The following is a 15,798-nucleotide window of genomic DNA, read 5'->3' as shown; positions in this document are numbered from 1 at the left end:
TATACATCAGTATTACATGCTTAGGATGAAAAGATAACATAAGGATGTCGTGAAACTAGTTGCTCTATAGCCTCTGCCACAAGCAAATCTGCCAATACAATTTGCCAATCAGGGTGCAAACAGTTTGTGCAAGACAAGCAACATCCTACGAAATACAGACAAAATAAACGGGATACAGAAAGCTACCACTGATGTGAGAATAAAGCTGTAAGCTAGTATCTTGGCTTCTATACTATTTATTGGAAAGCAAAATGGAAATCATTACATTACCACATATCCCTCTCAATCTTTGTGTTCTTTATCATAAGTTGATTATGATTTCCAAGACTGCAGCTATTTTCAACATAAACAAAAACTTTGGAAGTAGAAACCTGGGGGAACCCTTGAATTTTCAAAAATGTTTATTTCCAAAGGCTATTTGAGTAATAGAGAAAAGAGGAACATAAACAAGTTGAAATTAGAACTTTGAGGTATTTTCTGTTCCTAGGAAGGCATGTTGGTACATGATAACAAAATATTTGATTCTGCCAAGAGTTTAATGGTGCTACTTGGGTACATCAACTACAATAATGACAAATTCAAAAGAGGTAGTCACACATTTATCAGCTGCAGCAAAAAAAAAGAATCTTATGGCACCTTAAAGACTGACACAATTTAGGATAAACTAGGTTATGTGTCTTGTGTTGATATACACAACTAAAAATATAGAGCTAGCTGATGTTACGGGACTCCAAGCCCCATGAACCAGCATGGTCAATGGAAAGAGATTGTGGGAGTCGTAGTCATATGTTAGCCATCCTTGAAAAAGAGGCAGGTTCCTACTCTTCAGATCTCTTTAACCTAGCAGTATTAACAGCAGGTATTGTGAAGACTGGTAAGCACGACATGAGTGACTGTCTTAGTGACCCCCAGGGGCCATAGGTAGAATCAAAGAATCATAGAGTTGGAAGGGACCCTAAGGATCACCTAGTCCAACCCCCTGTAATGCAGGAATATGCAGTTGTCCCTTACGGGCATCAAACCTGCAACCTTGGCATTATCAGTGCCAGGCTCCAACCAATGGTGTAGAAGGGCTCCTTGAACATCAGGACCATAATATTTTTTGTAACTATGACAGTGTGACTCAATCCTAAAATCTCAGATTATGTAGAAAGCTGTTAAACCAGAAGACTAATAATCAACACAACATAACAATGTAGCTATTCTTATATCCAGCTACCAGTGTTAATGTTATGTTTAGTAACTGCTAGTTTGTTAAAAGGAATGGATGTGGGGCCTAAGCCTGCACAAAGGAGTGAGCTGTGTATACTTAGTAATGTGGGGAAGGCACTTTGCACAAACTGTTCTTTCCATATCCCAGGGTTTAGCAATGGCCTGAAAGCAGGTTCTGGGCAAGGCCTTGGTGAGCTCTGAAAAGAAAGATGTATTAGCCATATATGAAGCTTTTTTGGCCCCACTGGCGGTGAATGTTTTTCAAGACCAGCAGAGAGCCCACCACTCAAACAGTGCAACGATTTCCCCTTTGTACAGAGCACTCAAGAAGATCAGATATAGCCTAAGATTATCAGTTTGCAGGTCTGTCTCTTCCAGGTTAAGTGGGCCCACTGAGGGTGCTATCCCCAAGAGTCCCTGATATCACAGAACCAGTGCTGAAGTTTTTAAAGCCTCTCACCAACAAGGGACAAAATGCAGATATTCCAGTTGGTGAGTGGCTTGACCTTATTCAAGTCTGGAGCATGCAATCCTGTTTCCCTGGTCAACTTCCTCATGGTCACACCATTATCTGTCTATAAACAGCTGTTCTCGATAGGGTAACCTGTTGAAATCTATACAGTCATACCTCGGGTTGAATGTGTTTCGGGATGAGCGCGTTCAAGTTGCGCTCCGCTGCAACCCGGAAGTAACAGAGCACGTTACTTTCGGGTTTTGCCACTTGCGCATGCGCACTCAAAATGATGTCATGCGCATGTGCAGAAACTGCAAAAAGCGACACACGCGTGCGCAGACGTGCCATCACTGGTTACGTTTGCTTCTAGATGTGAACGGGGCTCCGGAACAGATCCCGTTCGCATCTAGAGGCACCACTGTAATATGGTTCAGCTTGTCATAAACTCAGAATCTTCAAACATGCAAATATACACCTTGCTTATTTTTAATTTATCTGCTATGATGAGAGAGAATAATGAAAGGGAAGAACAAAACAGGATTCCATTTGAATGAAAATGAAAACTGCCTTGGTAAATATTTAAGTTCCAAGTTGGGGCCTCTGTCTTCTCTGAACTAAGTATTCAAAACAGAGTGTTTCCTTATTTCAAGGGTTCCTCCACGCATTCCGAAGGAATACAGGACAGCTTAAAACCACTTTTAAATAGTCAATATTTTAAATATCCATATTTAAGAAGGAGTTACAGCTTAATATTCCAGTCACACACTGTCCTAGATGCTTATCCTTAGCTATGAAATGCCTGCATGCATAGAAGGCATTTGCAATATTTTTTAAAGGCCAGAAAGGTTGAACTAAGAAATATAAAAGGAAATCTGCAAATAGAAGCCCTTGACAATTTGTGTGTTTCACAGCAGATAATACTGGATGACCTGTGTTATCTTTAGCAAGGTATCCAAGGCAAAGCTTAGAGCAGTCATAGAAAGAGGAACTTTAAGTATAATCTCCTCATTCAGCACATTGCAAGGGCAGGGACAGAACACTCTCACCAAAGGTCTGAACTGATTACTTGTAGAGGGCTTTTGAAATTAGACTGCCTGAAATTATTCTGGGGTCATGTACAGAGCCTGGACCTAGAAAACATTTTGGGGGGAAAGGAGGCAAAAGAATTGCAGACCATTATTAAAGGGAGGGAGACTTTCATTAGTGCAATACTGTATAGGGCTATAACATATTGTGACAGAAAGCTGCAGTAGCAAGAAACATTTGCAAGGGAGCATCTGTTAGCCCTTGGAATCATCTTTGTCTGGTATAAAACAAGACCCTGCCCTTTCCCCAAGTCCTGTGTGCTGGTTTCCTTTTTCATGGGGATTTGGAAAAGCAGAAAGTAAGAGCAGCATGAGTCTTCATGCTGCTTTTGCCTCTCTAGTGCAAAGGAAAACAGACTCCTCCACTTCTCCACCACAGAGGGCAGATTGCCTGAAATGGGATTGGGGGGGGGGGAACATTGCTGACATTGGCAATTTGACATGGGAAGTTGTGGAGCCCTGACCCTACAAAAATGACACATTTTTGTATTTTTGAAATACTTGTCTTGTAAGTTTCTCTAAGAAGAAAAATTGGAGATCACAACACTTCAAACATGTTTCTATTGAAGCAAAGAATAATGTCACATACGTCTATCTGTTTCACAGTAAGAATTGTTATATTATGTGGAGTTCGTTTACACTTTTCTATCCAGAAAAACATGTTCAACAAGAAATATTTCTACTTAGCAACAACCATTGTAAAAATCACCTATGAGAACATGCTCTGGGTAACATTACACTGGGGGTTACTTGCCTTACGTATTTAACCAGGTTCCAGATGTGAAGTCGAAATGTAATGCAAGAATTATACTATTACTAGCTTAGAAAAAGATTATAGTCCTCGTGGGGCAGAGGTGTATTTCATAAATCTAACAAATAGCAGCATTTACTTTGGTGGCCTGTAGTACTCTGTGTACCAAGCCTTTTCAAATGAAACAAACTTACCATGGGTGAGTGGTCTTGTTTAAAAAATATGGTACACACACACAATTATGGTACACATGCCCATTTCAATGTGTACCCAGTGCGCTCCCACAGCTGGTTTGTGAAATTATGTACACACATTGGCCACAAATTCAATCCACATCTATCCTGTAGTTTGAGAAATACTGCATTTGATGTGTTTTCCACCAAACAAGTTTCAATCCAATTTGAAAATATAAATCACACCCATGGGCATGGCCAGGATTTTTGTTGGGGGTGGGCAGGCCTTTTGTTAAGGGTGACAGAACCTCAGTTAGCTATTTATTTATATTGATTTTTATTCATTGGGAGGACAGCTGCCCCTCCTTGCCCCCTCTGGCTACGGCCATAGCCACACACCCTCTCTGCCCACGAGTGTGGACAGACAGCAGGCAACTAAGAAACACATCAACCATGCCAATGTGTACAATGACATACAAATGCATTTGAAACACGTTATTCACTGTGCTTAAAGGTGGTGATGTGTACACAAGCATAGTCTCAACACTTCCCATATAGTTGCTGATGTTATATGTCTCTGTTCAGAATCTGGAATACAGATCGGCAGATAAATGCCAAACTGAAAACTGTACAACTGGCCAGGTTAAAAGTTTATTCTAATAGCAGCCTTGGTAGATTATATGCAGGGGACAAATTCACATTTATGTGTCATATTTATAATGCTTAATTTAATTGAAAACCACAGTAAGGAATGTAAACAAATAAAATATTAAATGTTAAGACTCCACAGCAATATAAGTTCTCTATAATGATATAACAAGCTACTGTAGTTGCTCACAAATTATTATCATTTGCTTCTTTAATCTATTTTTTAATATAAGGAATCTGAACATTTTTAAAGGGCACATGGTACAAGTCCAGAAACTGAAGTCAAGGTAAAAATAATAATTAAAATTTCATCTCTTCCAGTTCTCAGCTCTCATCCAACTAGTAAACATCTCATCCAACACATGTGGTGAGAGAAAGGTTTATCTGTAAGCATCCCTCAGGAGCTGCTCATGGACTAGTTCCAGACATCTTTTAAAGGCCAAATCTGCTTTATGTTCACACTAATAATCTCCATGTGCAGTGTTTTTTTGCTGAAATCAAATCAGCTGATTCACTATTTTCATAAGTGCTGCCTGGTTTTCTTCTTGTTTGTTGTACTGTCTGGAAATCAAGGTCTATTATAAAAAATAGCAACAGTGGACATCAGAATTAATAATAAGGAATCTCTACCAACTGAAACTATCTGATGTATCTCAATTATCATAGAATCAGATGGCTATACTGCTGTAAAACTTTGAGAAACAAATAAATCAAAAGATGAACTAACTGGCTCACAAGGGCCTGGTTCACAAGTAACACCAACTATGAAAAAGTATGAACAAGCAAGCATGCTAGAGTCTAGAGTCCAGGCTCAATGTTTAGCTCTCTCCACACTAACCATGAACAATGTGTTTGTCCTATGGTTTACAGTTCCTGGTTTGTCTGGGAAAGTTAAATCATGAACCTGGGTTCACACAACACAAATCATGGCTTAGCACAGCACAACATAGGAGTAGTACAACCAGGTTTGAGCAAAGGGAACACAATCTCTTCTCTTGGACCCTACATATTCATGATTAGCCACAGTTTGGCTCAACAAGTTGTTCAAAACAGTCCACTATGTTTCAGACCAGCCATAGTTCTAAGTATTAAGTTAGCACCAAGCCTCATCAAGCTTTTATTTTCATTTAAGACCTTGCCATTTTTCCTGAATCACTAGAGGATGTTTAACTTAATGGAATAAACACATAGGAGCTAAAGGAAGGGCAATTAGTACAAAAATCAATTTTTAGTCTGTTTTAAGAGGACAAAATAAGGGCAATCAAGGAAAGCATAGACTAACAGCAGATTGGAAAGGTATTTGTAACTATGCAGCATTTCTAATTTGAGAGTATACTAATTGGATTTATTATCTGTTCTGTTAGACCAGATTAAAACCTTACTTAACAGTGTACATTCCTGTATTACGACACAAAGTACTGAACATATATTATAAGCATCACCAAAAGTTCAATAGTAGATCAAACATTTACATATGTAAGAGATGTTTTTTGTTTTATTGGCTCTTACACCTCGTGAAATGTCTTGATGGAGAAGGAGTTGTCCGTCTCTTATAAGGGCCCCAAAAACTAACCATCAGGGGGGTCTAAAAATCTGCTTGGTTGACAGTGAATCAGGCAAGGGTCCAAGAAGTATTTTGGGATCTGCAATATAAAAAAACTGAAGAACTCCATTGCCAGAGTAGCTCTTTCTGCAGTCTCCCATAAACCTATCCTGAAGTGTATTTTTAAAACTAGCAGGGAAAATCTACGCTGCCTTAATTCTTTCCAGTTACACATATCTCTGTATTGGTTTTACTCATTGAATTTATTTACTCAGTATTTATTCATTCATCACCATATATCAATAAAAGCAGACAGTGCAATTAAACAAGAACAAACTGCATATAGCAACAGCAATTTGGAAGTCCATGCCTATTGATATCAGGCAGGCACCTTCACTGTATTCTTTCTGGTGGTTCCGGAAGACATTCCCATTTAGACAAGCCTATCCAGGTGTTTTGAAAGAATCTGTAGGAGTTTAAATTTATTTTAGTCTATTCTATCATAGTTTTAACTTTCTGTATGTTTTAAATTATGGTTGGAATTTTTTCAGTGATAATGTTATTGTTTACTCTTTTTTGTAAACTGCATTGAGGGTTTTTTCTACGATTAAGTGCTATATAAATGTTATGAAATAAATTTATAAATATTTCTATTTATTTATCATATAATCAACTGAGGCACTACAATTGATTACACAATAATCAAACCTGCCTTCTCCGTCAGCCCAGGCATAATCACCAGTAAAAATTAAAGAGCTAAAAAGATTTCACAACCTGAATAGAGAATAATCTTTGCCCGGCACTAAAAAGATATTCATGGGGGGGGGGGGCAAAAGTCTTTGGGAAGAGCGTTCCCTAGGTGCTGGAGCTGGAGTCACTGCTCAGAAAGCCTTCTCTTTCGCCACCTGACAAATTTCTGCTGATCACCAATCCTTCTTTTTCAATTGCACGTATAAAAGAAATTTTACTGCAGTTTGGGTAGAAAAACAGTAAACCCATTTTCCACATTGACAAATTCCTGTTTATGGTATATTATGTAATTCTTCCATATGATTATGTCCTCCTTATGAGATATGTTTAAAATAATGAAAAGCAATCTAGTTCAGTTGAAAGAAACTAGGACTTGCACCAGGACTGAAATTCCAGTTTAGCCATAAATCCTTTCAATAATCTGGACAAGACATACTCTCTTAGCCTCTGATTTCCATCAGAAATAAAAGGTTTGTCATCAACATGAACAGCTATATAAAGAAGGCCATATAAATTAGAGACAAATTCATGTTTCGTAACTGATAGCAACAAAGTTATAAATGTCATATACTGGGAGATAATAGCACATCTTGTTTCTGAATAGTTTTTATAAGATTTGTGACACAGCTGTAATGCATAAACTAACATATTATATTTGTGTCCTATGTGTATCACATATTACAGCAGTTCCATATGAGTTTCTTCATTGCCAGCAGTGGCCACATGGAGCAAGAAAAGAATAATGCTAATGCTTTATTTAGAACTTTTAATGTCCCTGTAAATTAAATCGGAATTAATACCACTCTATCACAGAAGGTGGAATAAGGCTGAGTGAATGTCTTGTATAATACCACCTAGTGATGATACTAGTGGTGTCCTGATTCATAGATCAGTCTCTTAGTCACTGTTGTCTGGTGGAAACAACATAGAAGTGGAGAAATGGCTGGATAGATTTGCAGAGCTGAACTACTACAATGGTACCTCGGGTTAAGTACTTAATTCGTTCCGGAGGTCCATTCTTAACCTGAAACTGTTCTTAACCTGAAGCACCACTTTAGCTAATGGGGCCTCCCACTGCTGCCATGCCGCCGGAGCACAATTTTTGTTCTCATCCTGAAGCAAACTTCTTAACCTGAGGTACTATTTCTGGGTTAGCGGAGTCTGTAACCTGAAGCATATGTAACCTGAAGTGTATGTAACCCCGAGGTACCACTGTATTCCATTTACATTTAGTTTCAGAAATATTTTATTAACAACAGATCTGGTCCAATCTTTTTCTCCTTCCATAGTAAATCCAATTCCCCTGGCCACCCCTTGCTCTTTCTTGAGCATTCTGTTTTTATTTTGCCCCACAGTGTGCTGATTTTTATTTTTTTATTTTTAAAGCATAGTTGTAATCTTTGGTCCCAGCGTTTTCTGACCTCTATTTTGGCACAGCTCATTAAAGTCAGCTACCGTCTGTGTAGTCAATGTTAATATCACAAAAGGGGATCAGACTTGATAGCATTGAATCTCTTCCAACTGTATGACTCTTTAAATCTCCCAGTCCTGCCATTCTTAGTAAGATGATGTGGGGCAAGCAGGCGCCTAGAATATCTTAAAGTTAGATCATCCTATTATATCTTCTGAGAGTTGACAAAGAACTAAAAAAGTTGAAAGACTATTATTTTGAACGAAAGTTGTCTACCAACTTTGAGAATGCTTTGGCAGTGGAAAGGCAGGATATAAGCTTTCTTATTAGATAAGTAACTAAATAAGCAATGGAGCTGTTAATCTAAATGGTGTATCTTCAGTTCATAAAATATTATTTAGCCATTTCCCCCAGTGCTGTTAAACAGAGAAGAGAATATCATTCAGTTTTTATGATGATTTTTTGAAGTGGGTAAAGTTTTCTAATGTTAAGTGTTTCGTTGAAATAAACAGATGTTTGCAAAGAAAAGTCATAAAATCATAGAATTGTTGGGTTGGAAGGGACCCCAGGGGCATCTAGTCCAACCCCCCGCAATGCAGGCATCTCATCATGCGGTGCACCATCCAATTTGAAACCATACTGGACCCTGCTTAGCTTTGCAAATGTGCTAGCAGTTTTATTGCTGCACCACTAAGAGAACTAGTTAGAAACTGTTATGAAAGGGCGAGGGAACCCATAAAAAGCTTGGCTCCAGCCTAAGAGCCATGTTTGAAGGTGTGTCTATACCATAGGTCAGACGTACTGTATTGTTGGATAGTAGACGCGGGTGGCACTGTGGGTGTGGGTAAAATCTCAGTGCCTAGGACTTGCCGATCGTATGGTCGGCGGTTCGAATCCCCACGGCGGGGTGAGCTCCCGTCTTTCGGTCCCAGCTCCTGCCCACCTAGCAGTTCGAAAGCAGAACAGGGATTAATTTCTCATTACCGCTAACATGCTGGCTGGAGTTCATTGGAGTCAAACAACTGGTGGAGAGCACCAATTTGGCTATCTCTGATTTAGTGGGAATTCTAGTTTCTGTTAGCATGTAGATGTTGCAATGTGTAGAGAAATATATTAGCTATGTAGCCAATCTTTTCACATTTAATATCTTTGACTATTGTACAGTTTTTTTAAAATCTTGAAATACATCATTGTGTGTGTGTGTGTGTTGTTTAGTGTCTGTAGTGAAACTGTGCTGCTGCTGCTGCTGCTGCTGCTGCTGCTGCTGCTGCTGCAGCAGCAGCAGTATGTTCTAGTGGCTAATTTTTTGGATTTGTACTTTTACAGCCTAATTTCAAGTCTCTGCTCACCCAAGAAGATTGCTGGAAATTGCTGGGCTGTTTATTGCTGGTTGTTGTAAAGATAAAATTGGAGGTAAGGAAATCATGTATGCCACTTGAGCTCTGTGACACCCTTCTTTCAAACTGAAATGGCTCAAGATATTTTGCAGGGCAGTTTTTTCTGCTTTCTGTACTTTTGCTTACCTCTTGTTGTGTAGTAGAATTAAGGTTCTACTTGCTGCAGCCAGAGAGGTGGGCAAGAAAAGTGGCAGACCCCTAAATCTCAAACAGCTACTTGTAAGGATTCACGGGTGCCCTTGCCTAGAAAATGATTATATTTTTAAAAGAGTGGCCAGTCCCTTCTTTTTGCCTTTTTAAGGGACTTTTGGTGTTTAGGTTGTGTACATGTGGCAATTTAGAATGGAAAAATTGTTTTGTGTGCATGTTTATCATGACATGCACATTATGTCCTCATCTAAGTGGCAGACTGCACAGATACCCCACTTTCATTTGGATTTTCCTGTTCTGTGGATAGAAAAAATAAAATGTAAAATTGGCCCTTTTTAGTACTATTTAATTACCCCTCACACACACCAAATTACTTCAAGGGGTCTAAGTAGGAATAAATTGGTCAGATTATTAACTAGTTGGAATAAATGGTTATTGTTATATAAGTGGTAGCTGTTGTCACATGTTGGAATATAGTTTCTCAGCCGTTTTATATCTGGTATGATTTACCATATTGAAGACCCAAGTGGCATCTAAAAACTATGTCAAAATTATTTAGAGAATAAAGCCACTTCAGGAAACTGAAGGCTGTTTGAGATGCAGGCATCCGGAATCTAGGTCAGTCCGCAATCACATAGAACAAATTCCTGGCCACTTTGGTAATATTGTTTTAAACAGCATAGGGAAACAAATGAGAAAAACCAAGGCTTATTCTCAGTTTTTCTCAAAGCTGTCAGACAGTACTCTCCAACTCTTCTAGTCTGTGTCACTCAAATAGTCCATCCTTCCATGTCTACACACATGGAGAAAACATGGTGTCATCACCCCACAAATTACAAACTTGTAGTGTATTACAGGACAACATAAGAAGCATGAGTTATTGTAGCTCATTATTCTATTCGATTTTTAAAATTCACAATGTATATGTACACACACAAATAATTAAAAACCAATACTACACATTCTACCGCATTCTTAAAAATTCAGATGCAGTAGCATCTTAACAAACCTAGAGTAATTTATTAGACATAAACAGAGAATATGATGGCATATAATCACTAATTTTATCGTTCAAAAAATGAAATAATGTTGATAATTTATCAACAAACTAATTTTCATACACACAATTTTCACAAGACCAAATATAATGTATGATTGGAAACATGCCTTGTAGAAGCAGCTAGGGCATGGGCAAAGTAATAGCCAAACAAGTTCCAGGTAGTGGACAGTCAGAAAGTGTGAGAATCATTCCTCATCCTTAGCTGACCTTATGTAGTGGCAATACAACAAAGGAGTGTTGTGGCCATCAGGGCCACCGCTGGGGGCAGTTCTTAAGAAGAGGAAACTCAATTATTACTCAGTTTTTCCAGTTCCCTGTGATTAAGATACAGGAGAGAAGCAATATTTAATCGTAGGATGGGTCAGATACTAGTCTTACACATATATCTGGCAAAACTAGATGTCACATTTGGGTAAGAGCACTCCCAGACAGTTGTCTGCAAGTTATTATTGCTAGCCTTCTTCTTCCTGCTTTCCTACATGCACCTCAAAACGTTAAGACATTTTACACAAAAATTGTATGACCACAACCATTTTTACTAGCCTTCTGCCTGTGTTATGACTTTTTGTAGCATGTTTACAGTGTGAATAAAACACTGAGCATTTATATAGTGCTTTTGGTGTTTATTGCACCTCACACACATCTTTTCAGTATTATTTCAGTATTATTTCAGTAAGGTATTTTGGGATTTTGTTTCTTATGAACCTGTGGCCCTCCATATGTTGTTTTTGGACTGCACCTGCCATCAGCCCCAGCCAGCATGGCCAATAGCAACATTTGCAAAGTTCCTTAACTGCATCCCAATTTTAGAGCTTCAGTAATACTGGAATCTGTAGCATCAATTGTAGCTGTAGCAACAATAATTCATGGCCCATTTCACACCCTTGTGAATGATGAAAACAGAAAACCAAAACTGAGATAGAAACTGAAATTGCACTTTCTTACTAACTATGACCTTGAACAGGGTATAGGCGGATGATCCTCAAAGAGTAAAAGTCATTATTTTACATTCATTAAGAAAATCTAGAAGGTTAGGTTTGTTTTGCTTTTTCTCTCCTTCACACATAATACAATAACTGAAATAAAACATGCACAGTGGCCCATGCAAAGTTTTAATTTTTTGTACCCCTGCTCTGAAACATTTTCAGGAGAGACATAAAATAAGCACTCACCTCCAAAAGAAACAGAAGCTACGGTGCACTTGACCTCCAAAAATTTGAATTTGTTTAAGGACAATTATGAGAAATGTTGGTCAGAGATCAAAAGAGACTTGGAAACATGGTCAAGACTGAAACTTTCCTTGTTGGGTAGAATAGCTGCTATAAAGATGAATGTATTGCCGAAAATGTTATTTCTGTTTCAGGCCCTCCAGATCGTGGACAAGGTGGAATGTTTTGGAAGATGGCAGAGGGATTTATCTAAATTTGTCTGGCAGGGCAAAAAGCCCCGAATAAAGTTTAAAATACTAACAGATGCGAAAGAAAGAGGGGGGTTTGCCCTGCCGGACTTGAGGTTATATTATGAAGCAGCAGCCCTCTGCTGGTTGAAGGATTGGATTTTATTGGAGAACACCGATGTCCTTGACCTGGAGGGATTTGATAATGCTTTTGGGTGGCATGCATATCTGTGGTATGACAAGGTTAAAGTTCATAAATTGTTCAAAAACCATATTGTCAGAAGGGCAATTTTCATGGTCTGGTCAAAATATAAAGACTTATTGGAGAGTAAAACTCCGAGGTGGCTCTCACCGATGGAGGCCAAAGCACGTAAAAGACTCAATATGGAGGCCCACTGGCCTAAATATTGGGAAATAATTGAAAAAATTGGAGATAAATGGAGGCTACAGAGTATGGAAAAGTTAAAAAACAAGGTGCGAGATTGGTTGCACTATGCTCAAATCCAGGAAGTTTTTAAAGCAGACAAAAAAGTGGGTTTTCAGGAGGAAAAATCGAAACTAGAAACAGAGTTGCTTGAGCCAAAATCTAAGCTAATTTCGAGAATGTATAACTTGTTGCTTAAATGGAACACACAGGATGAGATTGTCAAATCCTCTATGATAAAGTGGGCACAGGACTTGGGGCATAACATTATGTTTGAAGACTGGGAAAGGTTATGGAACACCGGAATGAAATTCACGGCATGTACTGCCTTGAAGGAAAACATTATGAAAATGATATACCGGTGGTACATGACCCCAGTCAAGCTTGCAAAGATATATCACCTGTCCGATAATAAATGTTGGAAATGTAAGGAAGAGGAAGGGACATTTTTACACCTCTGGTGGATCTGCCCGAAAGTGAAGGCCTTCTGGGAAATGATACATAATGAACTAAAAAAGGTGCTGAGATTCACCTTACCTAAGAAACCGGAGGCCTTCCTTCTGGGCATGGTAGACCAGAGGATGGTCAAGAAAGATAGAACTTTCTTTATGTACGCTACTACAGCAGCGAGGATTTTGTTGGCAAAGCACTGGAAGACACAAAATCTACCCACATTGGAAGAATGGCAGACGCAGCTGATGGACTATATGGAGTTGGCTGAAATGACTGGCAGAATTCGAGACTCGGGAGAAGAAGAAACGGAGGAAGTTTGGGAAAATTTTAAGGACTACTTGAAAAAGCATTATAAGTTGTATGAATGTTAAAAAATGCTCCTTTCTAGGAAGGTATAGCTTCAGTATCGGCAAATCTCTGAATTGATAAATAAGACACTATAAGACAGAAGTGAGATAATGAAATATTTTTATTGTGTGGAAATTAAAAATTAATGCAATTGTACTGAAATGTTTACATCAGATAACACGATAAAATGGAAGATATATTGTTATGTATAAAATAAGTTAACAAATTGCTGAGGTTTTGGTTACACAGGGAATGCAGTGCTCGGGAGATGGGGGGAGTCCATTGGATCTATGGAAGTTTGTATTTGAAAGTGGAAATTTGTTTATTAAAAACCTAATAAAATATTTATAAAAAAAAACAAAAGAAACAGAAGCTACAATACCACTTCAACAGCATTTTATTGAAGCAGTATCACACTACTTTCCTGTTACAGTATTCCCAAAAGGAAATAGAGTTCTCCTTGAACTTTTTCTATCTTAAGAAATTACTGAAGGCCAGGCTCCCTTCCTGCCTGAAGAAGCATGAGCCAGCTCAGCATATCTAACTTTTAGATTCCTCCTGAAAAATAGGCATTTTACAAAGAGGTTAAGAAGATTAGGTCCCACTCTGCAGAGCTTTTGGTTTACATATTGACATTCTGTCTAGACCTGGGATTGTCAGACTCTGTAAACCTTTCCCAAATTTTTAAAAAACAAAAACCCTGACCACGCCTCCCCCTAAGTTCAACCAAGGGCTGCCGCTCATGTTACCTTAGGACAGATACACAGTACTGTAGATAGATGCTATTCTCATATTTCATATGAAATACATCATAAAGTATGGATACCTTCATCCTCCATTTAAAAAAAAAAAGGTAAAGTCTTAAACAAAACCTAGAAAAATTGTTTATCTCAACCTGGCAGCTAGCAAAGATAAACAGAGAAAGTAGAGATTAATCAGTATATGAAGATCCTAGGGAGGGTCTTAGAAGAAAGAAAAAATGAGAAAATAGGCTACTTCCTATACTCCAATCCTGATAATCATATTAAGGCCAACACATCTACAGTACAGGGAACACTAGCCTTATGTTCACCTTTTCCACTTCCCCCTCAGGCACTTTTACAACTGCTGTGGATCCAGCCTGAAACTTCCAAGCAAAAAAAAGGTAAAAGGGGAGATTTCAAGGGGAAAGCAGCAAGTCAGAAAGGTCTAACCACCTGCTCACACTCAGGCTTCTTGTTTACTTCCCTGTCTGAGACCACTTTGGAAAAGCAGTCTTGTAGTCAATATTACATATGGTTACTATGAATATGTAATTTGACCCTAATAATGGGGCCTACAAAGAGATGGCACTATAATAATCCAGTAAATAACAACTTCACAAGTTAATGTGGAATTGTAAGAGGCAGTAATGTTTTAGCAAAACATTTGAAGAGGACTTATCCCAAGGTAAGGTCCACAGATTTTAAGGCACCTGTAACTTATACAGTGGTACCTTGGTTCTCAGACTTAATCTGTTCTGGAAGTCTGTTCCAAAACCAAAGCATTCCAAAACCAAGGTGCGCTTTCCCATAGAAAGTAATGCAAAATGGATTAATCCGTTCCAGACAATTAAAAACAACCCCTAAAACAGCAATTAACATGAATTTTACTATCTAACGAGACCATTGATCCATAAAATGAAAGCAACAGACCAGGCTGCAATCTACTACCCAGTTTAAAAAACTGGCAGTGATCTACCCATTGCCATTGGAGGGACGAGCATGCAGGGTGCGTGAAGGGAGAGTTGGGGGGGGCAGAAAGGGAGGCAAAAGTTCTCTCTCTGAGGAGCCAGTTGGCTTCTCTCCCTGCCCCCAGGCCAGCCTTTCTGGATCCCTACCCCCTCCCACCCAGTGCCCCTTCCTCACCTCCTTCAGGGCTGTCAATCAATTATTTGTGGATGCGGCAATGGCTGCTTTGGATTGGCTGCTGCTTTGTCAAATGGGTGGGTTATTAGCAGATGCGGCAAGGGCTGCTTTGGATTGGATGCCGCTTCGGCAATTTTGCTTGCGTCCCCCCATTTTCTTAAATTTGAGCCCCCCAAAATAGGGAGCATCTTATACATGAGGGCGTCTTATAGACGGAAAAGTACGGTATGTCAAATAAATCACTTCTACAAACAAAAATTAAACAGGGCCCAGAATTTCATAACTGTCCTCCAGTCTAACAGAGCAACTCTGCAGGTGTGCTTTTCACAAAGACTTTTAGCTGAAATGACTCCTTTTCATGCAATAGCTTCCCATATTAAACTACACATAAATAGAATTCCGTTTACTTCTTAGATCAAGAGTTTTAAACCATCTACTTTTTTAAGAGAATTTTTTTTAATGGCCGGTTCATCAATTTTCTACTGGATACTGGTTTGTTATTTCTACTTTTCCTTACCCTCCAAAACCCTCAGTCAGGGCTAAATGACTGGCAGCTCATTATCTTCTTGGGAACAACCAGTACCCAATGTTCTTTCCTTTGTCACGAGTTAATGAACCCACAACAAATAGCTAAAATGGTAACTCTTGGATCTTAAA

General features: G+C 38.8%; 2 protein-coding genes across 7 annotated transcripts in view; one reads left to right on the top strand and one right to left on the bottom strand.

Moving 5' to 3' along the window:
- Nucleotides 1–15,798, top strand: part of PRSS35 (serine protease 35) — a 158,208-nt gene that overhangs the window by 96,078 nt on the left and 46,332 nt on the right. The window contains exon 3 of one of the 5 annotated variants that reach the window (XR_014166652.1): nucleotides 14,348–14,405. The exons of the other annotated variants lie outside the window; for them this stretch is intronic. The gene's annotated coding sequence lies outside the window, so the exon portion shown is untranslated. Of the gene's footprint in view, nucleotides 1–14,347; nucleotides 14,406–15,798 lie in introns of those variants that run through there. 5 annotated transcript variants of the gene reach the window in all.
- Nucleotides 1–15,798, bottom strand: part of ME1 (malic enzyme 1) — a 118,981-nt gene that overhangs the window by 99,501 nt on the left and 3,682 nt on the right. The gene's annotated exons all lie outside the window — the stretch shown is intronic.

Source organism: Podarcis melisellensis (genome assembly GCF_964234715.1).
Source record: "Podarcis melisellensis genome assembly, chromosome: 3".
Taxonomy (NCBI): Eukaryota; Metazoa; Chordata; class Lepidosauria; order Squamata; family Lacertidae; genus Podarcis; species Podarcis melisellensis.
The sequence above is the reverse complement of the archived record's forward strand: the minus strand, read 5'-3'. Positions and strand labels throughout refer to the sequence as shown.